This window comes from Stegostoma tigrinum, chromosome 1 (assembly GCF_030684315.1).
Source record: "Stegostoma tigrinum isolate sSteTig4 chromosome 1, sSteTig4.hap1, whole genome shotgun sequence".
Taxonomy (NCBI): Eukaryota; Metazoa; Chordata; class Chondrichthyes; order Orectolobiformes; family Stegostomatidae; genus Stegostoma; species Stegostoma tigrinum.
In genome coordinates, this window is record NC_081354.1 from 46,572,353 (window position 1) to 46,585,602 (window position 13,250).

General features: G+C 40.8%; 1 long non-coding RNA gene across 1 annotated transcript in view; it reads right to left on the reverse strand.

Annotated features, from left to right (window-relative positions):
* Positions 1-9,113: 9,113 nt before the first annotated feature.
* Positions 9,114-13,250, reverse strand: part of LOC125456955 (uncharacterized) — a 36,271-nt gene continuing 32,134 nt past the window's right edge. Inside the window, exon 3 of the long non-coding RNA XR_007248544.2 lies at positions 9,114-11,747. This is a non-coding gene — a long non-coding RNA (uncharacterized LOC125456955). The remainder of the gene's footprint in view (positions 11,748-13,250) is intronic.

The following is a 13,250-nucleotide window of genomic DNA, read 5'->3' on the forward strand; positions in this document are numbered from 1 at the left end:
AAAATAAAATATGAAGTGTAGAGATAGAGTCATAGAGAGTTACAGCATGGAAACAGGACCTACAGCCCAACTTGTCGACGCCTCCCAGTTTTCACAATTAACCTAGTCCCATTTGCCTGCATTTGGCCCAAAGCCCTCCATGTCTCTCCATACTTATCCCATCTATGTACCCGAGAAAATGTTTCTTAAATGATAAAATTGTACTTACCTGCACAATTACCTCTGGCAAATTGTTCCAGATACTCCCCACCCTCTGTGTGAAAAAAATGCCCCTCTGGACCCTAGATAACAAAGTGTGGAGCTGGATGAACACAACAGGCCAAACAGATCTTAGGAGCACAAAAGCTGACATTTTGGGCTGAGACCCTTCATTAGAAAAGGGGGATGGGGAGAGGGTTCTGAAATAAATAGGGTGAGGGGGGAGGCGGATTGAAGGTGGATAGAGGAGAAGAGAGGTGGACAGGAGATAGACAAGTTAAAGGGGCAGGGATGGAGCCAGTACAGGTGACTATAGGTGGGGAAGGAGGGACTGGATAGGTCAGTCCAGGGAGGACAGACAGGTCAAGGGGGCAGGATGGGGTTAGGAGGTAGGGAACAGAGGTGCGGCTTGAGGTGGGAGGAGGGGATAAGTGAGAGGAAAGGTTAGGGAGGTGGGGATGAGTTGGGCTGGTTTTGGGATGCAGTGGGGGGAAGGGAGATTATGAAACTTGTGAAACCCACATTGTTACCATTGGGTTGCAGGGTTCCTAAGTGGAAGATGAGTTGCTGTTCCTGCAACCTTCGGGTGGCATCATTGTTGCACTGCAGGAGGCCCAGGATGGATATGTTGTCTAAGGAATGCGAGGGGGTGTTGAAATGGTTGGAGACTGGGAGGTACAGTTGTTTGTTGCGAACCGAGCATGGTGTTCTGCAAAGCGGTCCCCAAGCTTCCGCTTGGTTTCCCCAATGTAGAGGTAGCCACACGGTGTACAGCAGATGCAATATACCACATTGGCAGATGTGCAGGTGAACATCTGCTTGATGTGGTAAGGAGCTTGGGATGTGGGTGAGCGAGGAGGTGTGGGGGCAAGTGTAGCACTTCCTGCCGTTGCAGGGGAAAGTGCTGATTGTGGTGGAGTTGGATGGGAGTGTGGAGCGGACAAGGGAGTCCCAGTGAGAGTGGTCTCTCCGGAAGGCAGACAAGGGTGGGGATGGAAAAATGTCTTTGGTGGTGGGGTCGGATTGTAGATGGATACAGCGTTGTACGTGTTGTGGCTTCCTCTACATGGGGGAAAACAAGCGGAGGCTTGTGGACCGCTTTGCAGAACACCATGCTCGGTTCGCATCTGCAGTTCCCATTATCTCTGATACAATGCCCCTCTGGACCCTTTTGTTTCTCTATCCTCTCACCTTAAATGTCTGCCCTCTCGTTTTATACTCCATGGGGCAAAGCTATATCTTAAGGTCTTTCTTATTACTTCTTGAGAAACAGATTTTTCCAGTGTGGCTTCAGGTTTGCAGTCAAAAATCCATCTCTCCATCTGCAATTTCTTGAAATACAAGATTGTTTGCATATTTCTGAATGCATGTCTGAGTTCATTCTCTTAAAGCTCGGAAATTTCAGGTATTGTTTTCCTCTCCACCAGTGAAGATTCTCATCAATGTGTTAAAAAATAGATTAGGGTATTTTCATGCCTTCCCTGGGGCAGGGATATTGAGTATCTTCTTGCCCTTTGTACAAGATATTGATTTTAGGTCTGTTATCTGTTCTCTAATCCACATGAAACTTCACCACTTGGTGGTCGCTGTACCTGTGGCCAGCACTTTTAGTTCCTTTTACAAAAACAAATCAGTCCATGTAAGTCTCAGGTTGGATAAAGGAGTTCAAAACTCAAGCAGTTGCAAGAGTAAAGGGTTTAAGTGCACAGGCCACTGAAGGTTTATATCCAATGCAGCAGACTGTAATTATAACTGAAATTACCATTCAGAACAAATTAAAGATGAGCATTTTGTTATTAACCATGTTAGTTAGACTCCATCTAGACTTCTGTGAACTGTTTGGTTCGTTCTTTGGAAAACGTAAAGAGAGCTATGAGAACAAACACCAATTTAATGGTTATAAGGTGTAGAGCTAGGTGAACACAGCAGGCCAAGCAGCATCAGAGGGACAGGAAAGCTGACATTTCGGGTCGAGACCCTTCTTCAGAAAACCAATTTAATGAACCCAGTTACTCATGATCTTGGTTCATTTAATGTAAAGCAGGATTGACTTGGTGACCTGACAAATCTACAAAGAATTAAAGGACTGGATTATGTGCCCAAAATGGAAGGATTGGAATACAGTTAAACTGTGGAATAAGTGAACTATTTGTTGATTCATCTCAAAATGTTAATACTCTGTCTCTCTACACAAATGCTGCCAAACCTGCTGAGTTTCTCCAGCTTTTCCTATTTTTATTTCTGCTAGGTGGCTTGTCTTCCCCCAGTGAATGGAATGCCCAGGAATGCATTGCTGGCTTGAATAGACATTGTTGTTTTCCTGCATGCCTTTTAAACTGAGCTGTACCATTCTTGGCTGGGACAGAATTTGCATCTTAAAAGGTAAGTTGATTGGTTACAGTATAGTGATGGTATTGTGTCCAGTTTTGGTCACTGCACTTTCAGAAAGTTATTAAAGCATTAAAGAGGACATAGAAAATATTTACAAAAATGACTTATTGGATGAGATTTTGGCCGCAAGGATAGATTGCAGAGCTGGGTTGTTGTGCTAAGACAGGAGCAGGTCAAGAAAGGATTTGGTAGAAGTATTCAAAATCATGAGAGGTCTGGACAGAATACCTAGGGACAAATTATCCTTATTGGTCAAAGGATAACATAAAGTCAACTTGTTTGAGCAGCAAATGGATCTGGAATGCAGCAACTTAGTTCGCATACAAAGCATTAAACATTTGAGAAGCCACCATTAAAGATCATGCACATGAATCCCCAGATCCCTGTGCCTTTATATACTCTAGAATTAATGTAATTTATTTTTCTTATCTATTCTTTCAAAATGTATAATTTTCTCTGCATTAAATTCCATCTGCCATGTGTCACCCCATTCCGTTGCCTATAATCCCCTTGTAGCCAATTTGTATCATCCTTTGTCCTTGATACCCCTCCAAGCTTCATATAATTAGCAAATGTTGAAATTTTTCTCTGTAGTTCAATATCCATGTCATTTATATATATATCAAAAAATCTAATCCTTAGAGAACACCATTGTCTAACACCATCCAGCCTGAAATACAACACCGAGAAGGGTCTAGGCCAGAAACATCAGCTTTTGTGCTCCTAAGATGCTGCTTGGGCTGCTGTGTTCATCCAGCTCCACACTTTGTTATCTCATCTCATTTACTACAACTTGCTGTTGTGTGTCCTTAAACCAAATTTTAGAACATAGAACATAGAAAAGTACAGCACAGTACAGGCCCTTTGGCCCACGATGTTGTGCCATGGAATAATCCTAATCCAAAAATAAAATAACCTAACCTACATTCCCTCAATTCACTGCTGTACATGTGCATGTCCAGCAGTCACTTAAACGTCACTAATGACTCTGCTTCCACGACTACCACTGGCAAAGTATTCCATGTGCTCACAACTCTCTGGGTGAAGAACCTCCCTCTGACGTCTCCTCTATACCTTCCTCCTATCACCTTAAAACTATGACTACCACTAACCCTCTGATTCCGTAATCCTCAATTTTGTAAATCCAGTCTTTCAGATGGCCCTTTGTATGGATGCTGAGAAATCGTTTAACAGACAACATTCATTGCATTCTTTTCAACAATATTTTCCATAATTTCGTCAAAGAATTAGTCAAGCATTTTTACAAATCTGCATTAGTTCTTTACTAACTTAAAATTATGTTGTTTTCCAAGATTGTTGTTTATAAGGCCCGATCTACTACAGATGTTAAAGTGACTGGTCTCTAATTTCCAGACAATTTCTCACATCTTTCTTGAATAAATGTGTTATGTTTGCTATTCTCTAATCAGCTGACACCTCTCCCCTAGTGATGAGAAAATAAAAGAATGCTGCAAGTCTTTCCACTATCTGGACTCCCACTTTCTTTAGCAAACTAGAATGCAAGCTGTCAGGATTGGGTGATTTATCTCTTCCAAACAGAATGTACCTCTATCAATTTTCATTCCATCCATTATACTTATCATCTCTAACTTTATTAGCACCCTCTGCAGTAGAAAATACCAACATAAAATACTCATTGAGTTTACCAGCCTTGACTTGCATCTCTAAACCTACATCTGTACATCTTCTACCTCCAGGCCAGAAGGCCTGAGTTCAAAACACATCTGGACAAGATGATTATAAATATCTACATCTTCCTTGTCTCTTTCAGGCACATTCTGCCCCTTATTATTTATGTGCTTGTAAAAGATTTTTTGGGTTCCCTTTTTATTTAAAAATAATACTGGAAGTGTTTACCATGTCATATCAAATTTGCTACTACAATATATCAGAAGGCATTTCAGAAAAGGACAGTTACATTTAGCAAAGGAATTTACACTCCTATCAGTCTGCAGGCAACAGTAGCAATTGTCCTCTAATTCACCTCAGGTTTTAGTCTGTACTTTTAAACGTTGAAAGGATTATGTAGTCAAGCACAATTCTACTTTATTACAAGTCTGATATAACAATCCTATTACTGGAAAACACATTGTAAGTAACATGATGGTGAGCCTGCTACCATCTGCATTGGGAGTCATGAAGAAAGGCAAATATTAAGGTAATTTTACATAATTGAAATATAAGGAATTAAATGAAATAAGTGGAATGTAGTTTGGCAGAAGGGAAGGAAGTAAAAGAAAACCCAAATTACTACTTCTAAATAATAGAAATAGAACAAGAAGACTGATATAGTATTTTGGGTCTATCACCACTGCCTGTAATATGGTCTGAACTTTCCTATATTTTTGAGTCCATGTAACATATTTCATGAAGATCAGGTCCTTTTTGAGACAGATGCCTTGAATTTTATTAACCACACTGACCATTGACCCTATCATAAGATCTCAGATGAGTACATTGCCTGCATTATTTGCTTACTAACTACGTAGAGCAAACCTATAGTAACTGTAATAACAATAGTAATAGTCGTGACTACTGAAGGTGAGGTGAGTACCTTTCATACAGGAACATCACTGGGGTTTCTTAAACATTTTTTTGGGGTGGCATGGTTGCACAGTGGTTAGTATTGCTGCCTCACAGCGCCAGGAGCCCAGGTTCAATTCCACCCTTGGTTGGGTGTCTGTGTGGAGTATGCACATTTTCCCTGTGTCTGCGTGGGTTTCCTCCAGGTGCTCTGGTTTCCTCCCACAGTCCAAAGATGTGCAAACTAGGTGGATTGGCCATGCTAAATTGCCTGTAGTGTTCTGGGATGTGTAGATTAGGTGGGTTATAGGAGGATGGATTTGGGTGGGTTCTCTGAAGGTCGGTGTGGACTTGTTGGGCCAAATGGCCTGTTTCTGCACTGTCGGGTTTCTATGATCTATCACATTTTGTGACGTCATCTAACTGTCCAAAAGATACACTGTCCGTGTGGAATCTATGCGACAACATAACATGGACGCTGGTCAAAACTCAGAAACAGACTGATATCAGAATGTTCTTCACACTGAAAGTATTCAACACTTGGGATGTATTTTAGGTCGAGCATTGGAGATGTTTGAGAGAAAACGAGATGAAACAAAGCGTGGCATGTAGAATTCATCCATAAGTACCTTGTGATCCTATTAACTTCATTGACAACAGCTTTCAGCTGATTATGTGTTCATAAGTGAGCAATTATCACACACAAATGATTTTAAGACTGCATCATGATATCCTCTCTAATAGAAACTATAAATCTTGTCTCATTATTATATACTTATGATATCACTCTGAGAAATTACAACATCCTCTTGTGACTGGGATTTCTAGTCATGAGACAAAAATATGTTTTTATCTGACAGAATAATTAACGAATAACAACTATTGCATTAGGCCTCGCCCCAGAGGGAATTCAATTACAAGCCTTTTTAAAAATCAGTGGTGAAGAATTAGGATTAATAATAATAGTCCTTTATTTTTGATTTCAGTTGATTTTTATTTAAGTAGTGTACAATGATGTTTGCACAAGGTACTGTATTCGAAGACTTATTGAAACAATAGGAGCTAAACTGATAGTTAATGCTGAAAATACATAAGATAAATAACTAATTCTACTAAAGTTTATGATCTCTCCATCACTCAACAGTTAGATAGAGGTTGAGTTCTACAGTTGACTGACCTGGAATAGAGATGAGTTTGCTGATTATCATTCTTTAAACCACTGATTCTGATGGCGAGATAACAAAGTGTGGAGCTGGAGGAACACAGCAGACCACGCAGCATCAGAGAAACAAGAAAGCTGATGTGTTGTGTTGGGACCCTTCTTCAGAAAAATCAGAGACAGTTTTGCTGTTCCTCTGATGCTGCCTGGCCTGCTGTGTTCCTTCAGCTCCACACTTTGTTATCTCTGACTCCAGCATCTGCAGTTCTTGCTATCTCTCTGGCAAGATGTCCTCTTTAAAATCCATGGAAATAAAATAAATAAATGAGCATTCAGAATAATTGTTAATGCTGGTAATAACTTTGCCATAAACTAATCGTAAGAATTTCTGTTCTTATTCCTTCAAGTGAGAGCGGGACATGTTTGTAGCTTTATCAGAGATCACCTCATACCACAGGTGGGTACTGTGCGGAATTATCAGTGCCAGGCTAATCTCGTAGACTGGTTGTAATCATCTAAAGTGATTGGAGAGGGGTCTTTTTCACATATACGGTTTCTCACCTTGCAGGAGATCTCATCATTTCAAAAAGGTAGGCTGTGTATATTATAATAATAGAGTTTGTACAGCACAGAAACAAAACCTTCAGTCCAACTCAGTCATGCCAATCTGATAAATTAATCTAGTCACATTTCCCAGAACTTGGCCCATATCCCTATAAACCCTTCCTATCCATGTATCCAAACAGATGCCTTTTAAATGTTGTACTTATAGCAGTCTCGACCACTTCCTAGATCATAGAATTCCTATAGTGTGGAAACAGGCCCTTTGGCCCAACAAGTCTACACCGACCCTCATAGCATCCCACCCAGAACCCATCCCCCATACCACTCATCCCTGAACACTATTGGCAATTTACCACGGCCAATCCACCTAGCCTGCGCATCTTTAGATCTGGGAGGAAACTGGAACACCCGGAGGGAACCTGCACATATACAGGAAGAATGTGCAAAGTTCACACAGAAAATCGTCTGAGGGTGGAATCGATCCCAGGTTCCTGGTACTGTGAGGCAGCAGTGCTAACCACTGAGCCACTATGCTGCCCTTCTAGTGGCTTATTCCATATATGCACCACCCTCGGAGGAACAAGCTGTCCCTCAGGTCGCTTTCAAATCTTTTCCCTCTCACCCTAAACCTATGCCCTCTAGTTTTAGACTTCCCTACCCTGGGAAAAACACTTTGGCAATTCATCATATCCGTGTCCCTTGTGACTTTATAAACTTTTATAATGTCACCCTCAATCTCTGATGCTCTAGGGAAAATAACCCAGCCTATTCTGCCTCTTCCTATAGCTCAAACCCTCCAAACCTAGCAGTATCCTTGTAAAGCTTCGCTGCACCCTTTCAAGTTTAACAATATCTTTCCTATAGCAGGGAGACCATAATTGGATGCAGTACCCCAAAAGTGGTCTTACCGAGGTCCTATCCTGTCGCAGTATGACATCCCAACTCCGGTACTCAAATGCACTGACCAATAAAGGCAAGTGTACCAAATACCCCCTTCATTGCCTTGTCTACCTCCAACTAACTCAAGGTTACTTTGTTCAGCAACACTCCCTAGCACCCTAGTATTAAGTGTGTCAGACCTGCCCTGATTTATCAAAATGCGACACCTCACATTTATCTAAATTAAGTTCCATCTGCCACCCCTCAAGGTCCAGTTGTACTCTGAGATAACCACTTTCACCATCCATTACTCCACCAATTTTGGTATCATCTGCAAAGCTACTAACCATTTCTCCTCAAATCAAATCCAAATCATTTATATAAATGACAAAAAGCAATGAATCTAGCATCAAATCTTGTGGCACACCGCTGATCACAACCATCCACCATCACCCTCTGTCTCTTACCTTCACACCAATTTTGTATCCAGATGGCTGGTTCTCCCTGGATACTATGTGATCTAACCTTACTAACCAGTCTACCTTATAGAACCTAGTTGATGGCCTTCATCAGTCTTCTTTGTTGCTTTTCCAAAAAGGTCTATGAAGCTAGTGAGAGACAAATTCCCATGCACAAAGCTACGTTGACTATCCCTAATCAAATACATGCCTTTTCAAATACATGTAAATTCTGACCCTCATGATCCTCTCCAACAACTTACCACCGCTGATATCAAGCTCACTGGTCTATAGTACCCTGGCCTTTCCTTACCACCTTTCTTAAATAATGGCACCACAGTAGCCATCCTCCCTACTTCCAGCACCTCACCTGTATTTATCAATGATACAAATAGCTCAACAAGGGGCCAAGCAATCACTTCCCTAGCTTCCCACAAAATTCTTGGATGCACCTGATCTGGTCCCAGGGATTTTTCCACCTTTATGCATTTAAAGATGTCCAGCAACACCAATTCTGTGTTGGACATTTTTCAACATTTCGTTATTTATTTCCCCAAGTTCTCTAACTTCTATATACCTCTCCACAGTAAACACTGATGGGCGGCATGGTGGTTCAGTGGTTAGCGCTGCTGCATCACAGTGCCAGGGTCCTGAGTTTGATTCCACCCTTGGGTGACTGTCTGTGTGGGGTTTGCACATTCTCCCCGTGTCTGATTGTTTCCTCCAGGTGCCCTCGTTTCCTCCCACAGTCCAACGATGTGCACGCTAGGTGGAATGGCCTTGCTAAATTGCCCATAGTGTTCAGGGATGAGTGGATTAGGTGGGTTCTCAGGGGATGGATCTGGGTGGGACGCCATGAAGGTCAGTGTGGTCTTGTTGGGCCGAAGGGCCTGCTTCCACACTGTAGGGAATCTATGAAAATACTCAAGTAGTTCCCTTAAACACACAATAAATTAATCACCATCTAAGCCCTCAACGTTTTAGCAGACCCAGTCTACATATAGAGAGTCAATTTCATTACATTACAACCTATAAGTTTGCACAATTGGCTTTTATTATTATATTTGCTATATCTTTATATATCATATATCTTTTATTATTATAACTGTTATTAGATTTATATTCCAAACAGTCAGCACACTTGTAGAAAATGCCCAAATAGCCACTTGTTTATTGATTATGAACTTGTGACATAATGATGTAACTTCTGTCATGATGGCTTCAATCACATCAGAAAAAAAGTGTTGCCCCATCTTCATTTCTGATTCTACCTGACATTTTCCCCTAACACACTTACAATTAAATTTTAATATTCATCTTTTTAATCATAGTGGTCTTTTGTATCCTGTTTTATATTTTAAAGTACTTTTAACTGATTAAACATACCCTGATGTTGTTAAAGGCTATGGCAGCATGAACTACCAGAACTACTAAAACGTTCCAGGTTAATTGCCACATTTATAATCATAGGTACATTGCAACATTCCAAGAATAGGCCATTTAGCCTATCTAGCCTGTTCTGCTATTCAATGAAATCTAAGCTGAATTGAATAATCATTCCACATATTCACTTTGCCCCATATCCCCTTAATAGCTATAATGATCAATTATCTACCAACCTGTCATTTTTTAAGACTTTGCCCTTTGTTTACCTTATTCTTAATTATAGATTTGAATAATATTCTGGCGCAGTCACGTGAAACAGTCTGCAGTATCCTTGTCTCTGAGACAATACCTCTGTGTTCAAGTCTCATTCCAGGACTAAATGATCAAGGAAAATGAATTCGTCATGTGGTCAAATAGGTTAAATATAAACTCATAGTCCAAAGATATGCAAGTTAGGTACACTGGCCATGCTAAATTACCTATAGTTTTCATGGATGTGTAGGTTAGGTACATTAGCTATGAGAAATGCAGGGTTAGAGCAGAGATTCCTGGTCAGCTGTGTGATATAAAGAAGCCAGTGCCATGCCCATAATTATCCATTACTCCGGGTTGTAACATACACATAAATGTCTTACTGCAGTTATACAGGTCCTTGGTGAGAGCAAGCCTGGTGTATTATGTGCAATTTAGTCTCCCTATCTAATAGGGGATACTCTTGCCAAAGAGGGAGTGCAATGAAGGTTCATTAGGCTGATACAACAGATGGCAGGTCTGTCATATGAGGGGAGATTGATTTGACTGGTCCCGTATTCACTAGAGTTGAAAGAATCAAAGGGGATGTGGAGGAAATGTATAAAATTCTAATCGGATTAGAATTAGATTAGGGTTAAATGCAGGGAAGATGTTTTCTGGAGTGGGGAATCTAGATCTAGGGATCACAGTCTCAAATATGGAGTAGACCATACAGGATTGACTTCACTCAAGAGGGTGATCAACCTGTGGAATTCACTACCACAGAAGACTGTGGATGCTGGGTCACTAAGTGTAATCAAGAAAGAGATTAATTTTTTTTAGATACTAAAGCTAGAGAGAAAGTGGGAATGTGGCATTGAGATAGAGGATGAGCAATAATCATATTGATTGGTAGAGCAGGCTCAAAGGGCCAAATGGACAACTCCTGCTACTAGTATCTATTTCTTTTATGTAAAAGTGAATGTCGCCACATCAAGTCAGAGTCCTTGGGGTGGTTCACTAATCCAGTCGGCTGGACAGCCAGTGTGGGTCAGATTGGTACCCACAGCATGGTGTTCATTCCCATTCCAATTGGAATGCATTCCACAGCTGCCGCCTTGGTCATCTGTTGTGGAGATTGTGATACTGTAGGTCAGACCTGTCTATAGGCAGAAAACTGAAGAATAAATGCCCTGCAAAGAGATTTGAAACTAAATGACGGCGGTACGGTGGCTCAGTGGTTAGCACTGCAGCCTCACAGCACCAGGGACCTGGGTTCGATTCCGGCCTCGGGCGACTGACTGTGTGGAGTTTGCACATTCTCCCCATGTTTGCGCGGGTGCTCTAGTTTCTTCCCACTGTCCAAGGATGTGCAGGTTAGGTGGATCGGGGATGCTAAATTGCCCGTAGTATTCAGGGGTGTGTGGGTTATAGGGGGATGGGTCTGGGTGGGATGCTCCAAGGGGCGGTGTGGACTTGTTGGGCTGAAGGGCCTGCTTCCACGCCGCAGGGAATCTAATCTAATCTAATAAACTCACAGCCTGATAATAATATCAAACTAATTCATTGGCTGCCATCCATGACCACTATTTAAAGAAATATATGAATAAAATGTAACTAAAATAATACACATGTGATTTCCAAATCTAATGATTATTGGTAGTAATTTTTCCCAAAAGCATCTTGAATCTAACCTTATCTGCTTACAGCATCATGGATTATGTTAAAGTGCAAGGTTCATTTTTGATTTTATCTGTACTGTCTGTGCCATGGCTGTGTCACCCATTCTGGATGAATCTGATAATCATAGCAATATGGTTTGAGGGTCATCTTCCACATACAGGCACTTTTGGTTGGCTGAAAACGAGGACCTTGTATTTGCACATATCCCAAACCATTAGTAAATTATCTCAGTAGATGTTCCATTGCTGTGCATTCTGCAAATGAAGAAAAAGGTTTTAGGTAAGATAGAAGGAAATAGGGTTTCATCCATTACAGTTTGTTGTAAGATTTGTCAAGTAAAGCGCATTCTTACGTAAAGGATTCCTGGATTTTCCCAACTCTTGCTGGGATAGCTGATTAATAGGCTCCCTGGTTTTCCTTGCCCTCTTTTCTTGAATAGCAGTGTTTCATTGGTTATTTTCCAAAGCACTGAAGCTGTTCTAGGATGTAGGGAATTTTGGAAGACCAAATCAGTGCACCAACTATCTCTGCGGACGGCTCTTTCAGAATCCTCGGGTGTAGACCATTAGGTCTGGGTGATTTTTTTTTATTTCTATTAGTTTAATTTAGTTGCCTTCAGCTAATGTGTCAATTATGGCTCAGTTGGCAGCAATTTTGTCTCTGAGTTAGAAAGTGCCACTCTATTACTTTAATATGTTGTAGAACTGAAGGTCTATAGCACAGAAAGGGTCCTTTGAGTCTGTGCCAGTCAAAAACAACCACCTAACCTATTCTAATCCCATTTTCCAATACTTAGCCCATTGCACTGTATACCTTGGCATTGCAAGTCTACATGTAAAAACTACTTAAATATTACAAACGTTTCTGCCTCTACCACCCTTATAACAGTGTGTTCCAGATTCCCAGCACCCTCTGAGTGGAAAAAAAAATTCTTCTTACCCGCTCCTGCCCCTTACCTTAAATCTATGCCTCAGGTCATTAATCCTTCCTCAAGAGTAAAGTTTCTTCCTATGTCCTTCATAATCTTATACATCTCAGTTATGACCCCCTCAGTGTTCTCTGTTCCAAGGAAAATAACCACAATCTATCCAGGCTTTCTTCATAACTGAAACTCTCCAGAACAGGCAATATCCTAGTAAATCTCTTCTGCATCTTCTCCAATGCTATCACATCCCTTCTATAATGTGGATTCCAGAACTGCACGCAATAATCTAGCTGTACCCTAACTAACGTTTTTTTTTCCACAGTTCTTACTCTTAAAATCTATGCCTTGCCTATAAATGTAGGTATCCCACATGCCTTCTTACCAACTGATATGTCCACTGTTGGAATGTTGACTTTGGATGACACATTAACCTGAGGCCTGTCTGCTCTTTCAGGTGCATAAGATCCTACAAGATTATTCCAAAGTAGAAGAATGTTTTCCTTGCATCATGGGTAATATTTATTCCTTAATCACCATCACAAAATCTGATTATATGATCATTATCAAACTGCTGTTTGTAGGAGGCTGCTGTCCGCAAATTGTTTACCATATATCATACATTATGTCAGTGATTATACTTTAAAATGCATTTTTCTGGTTGTAAAGGGCATTGATAAATCCAGTCATCACAAGGTGCTATCTAAATGCAAGTCTTTTAACTTTTCTTGTAGTTCTTTTCTCTACGGATGTTAATTATGAGCTCCTTAAGCTCATTAACACTTTAATTCACATTACTTTTGTTATGCAGTGCCTCCTACTATGAAAACAGAGC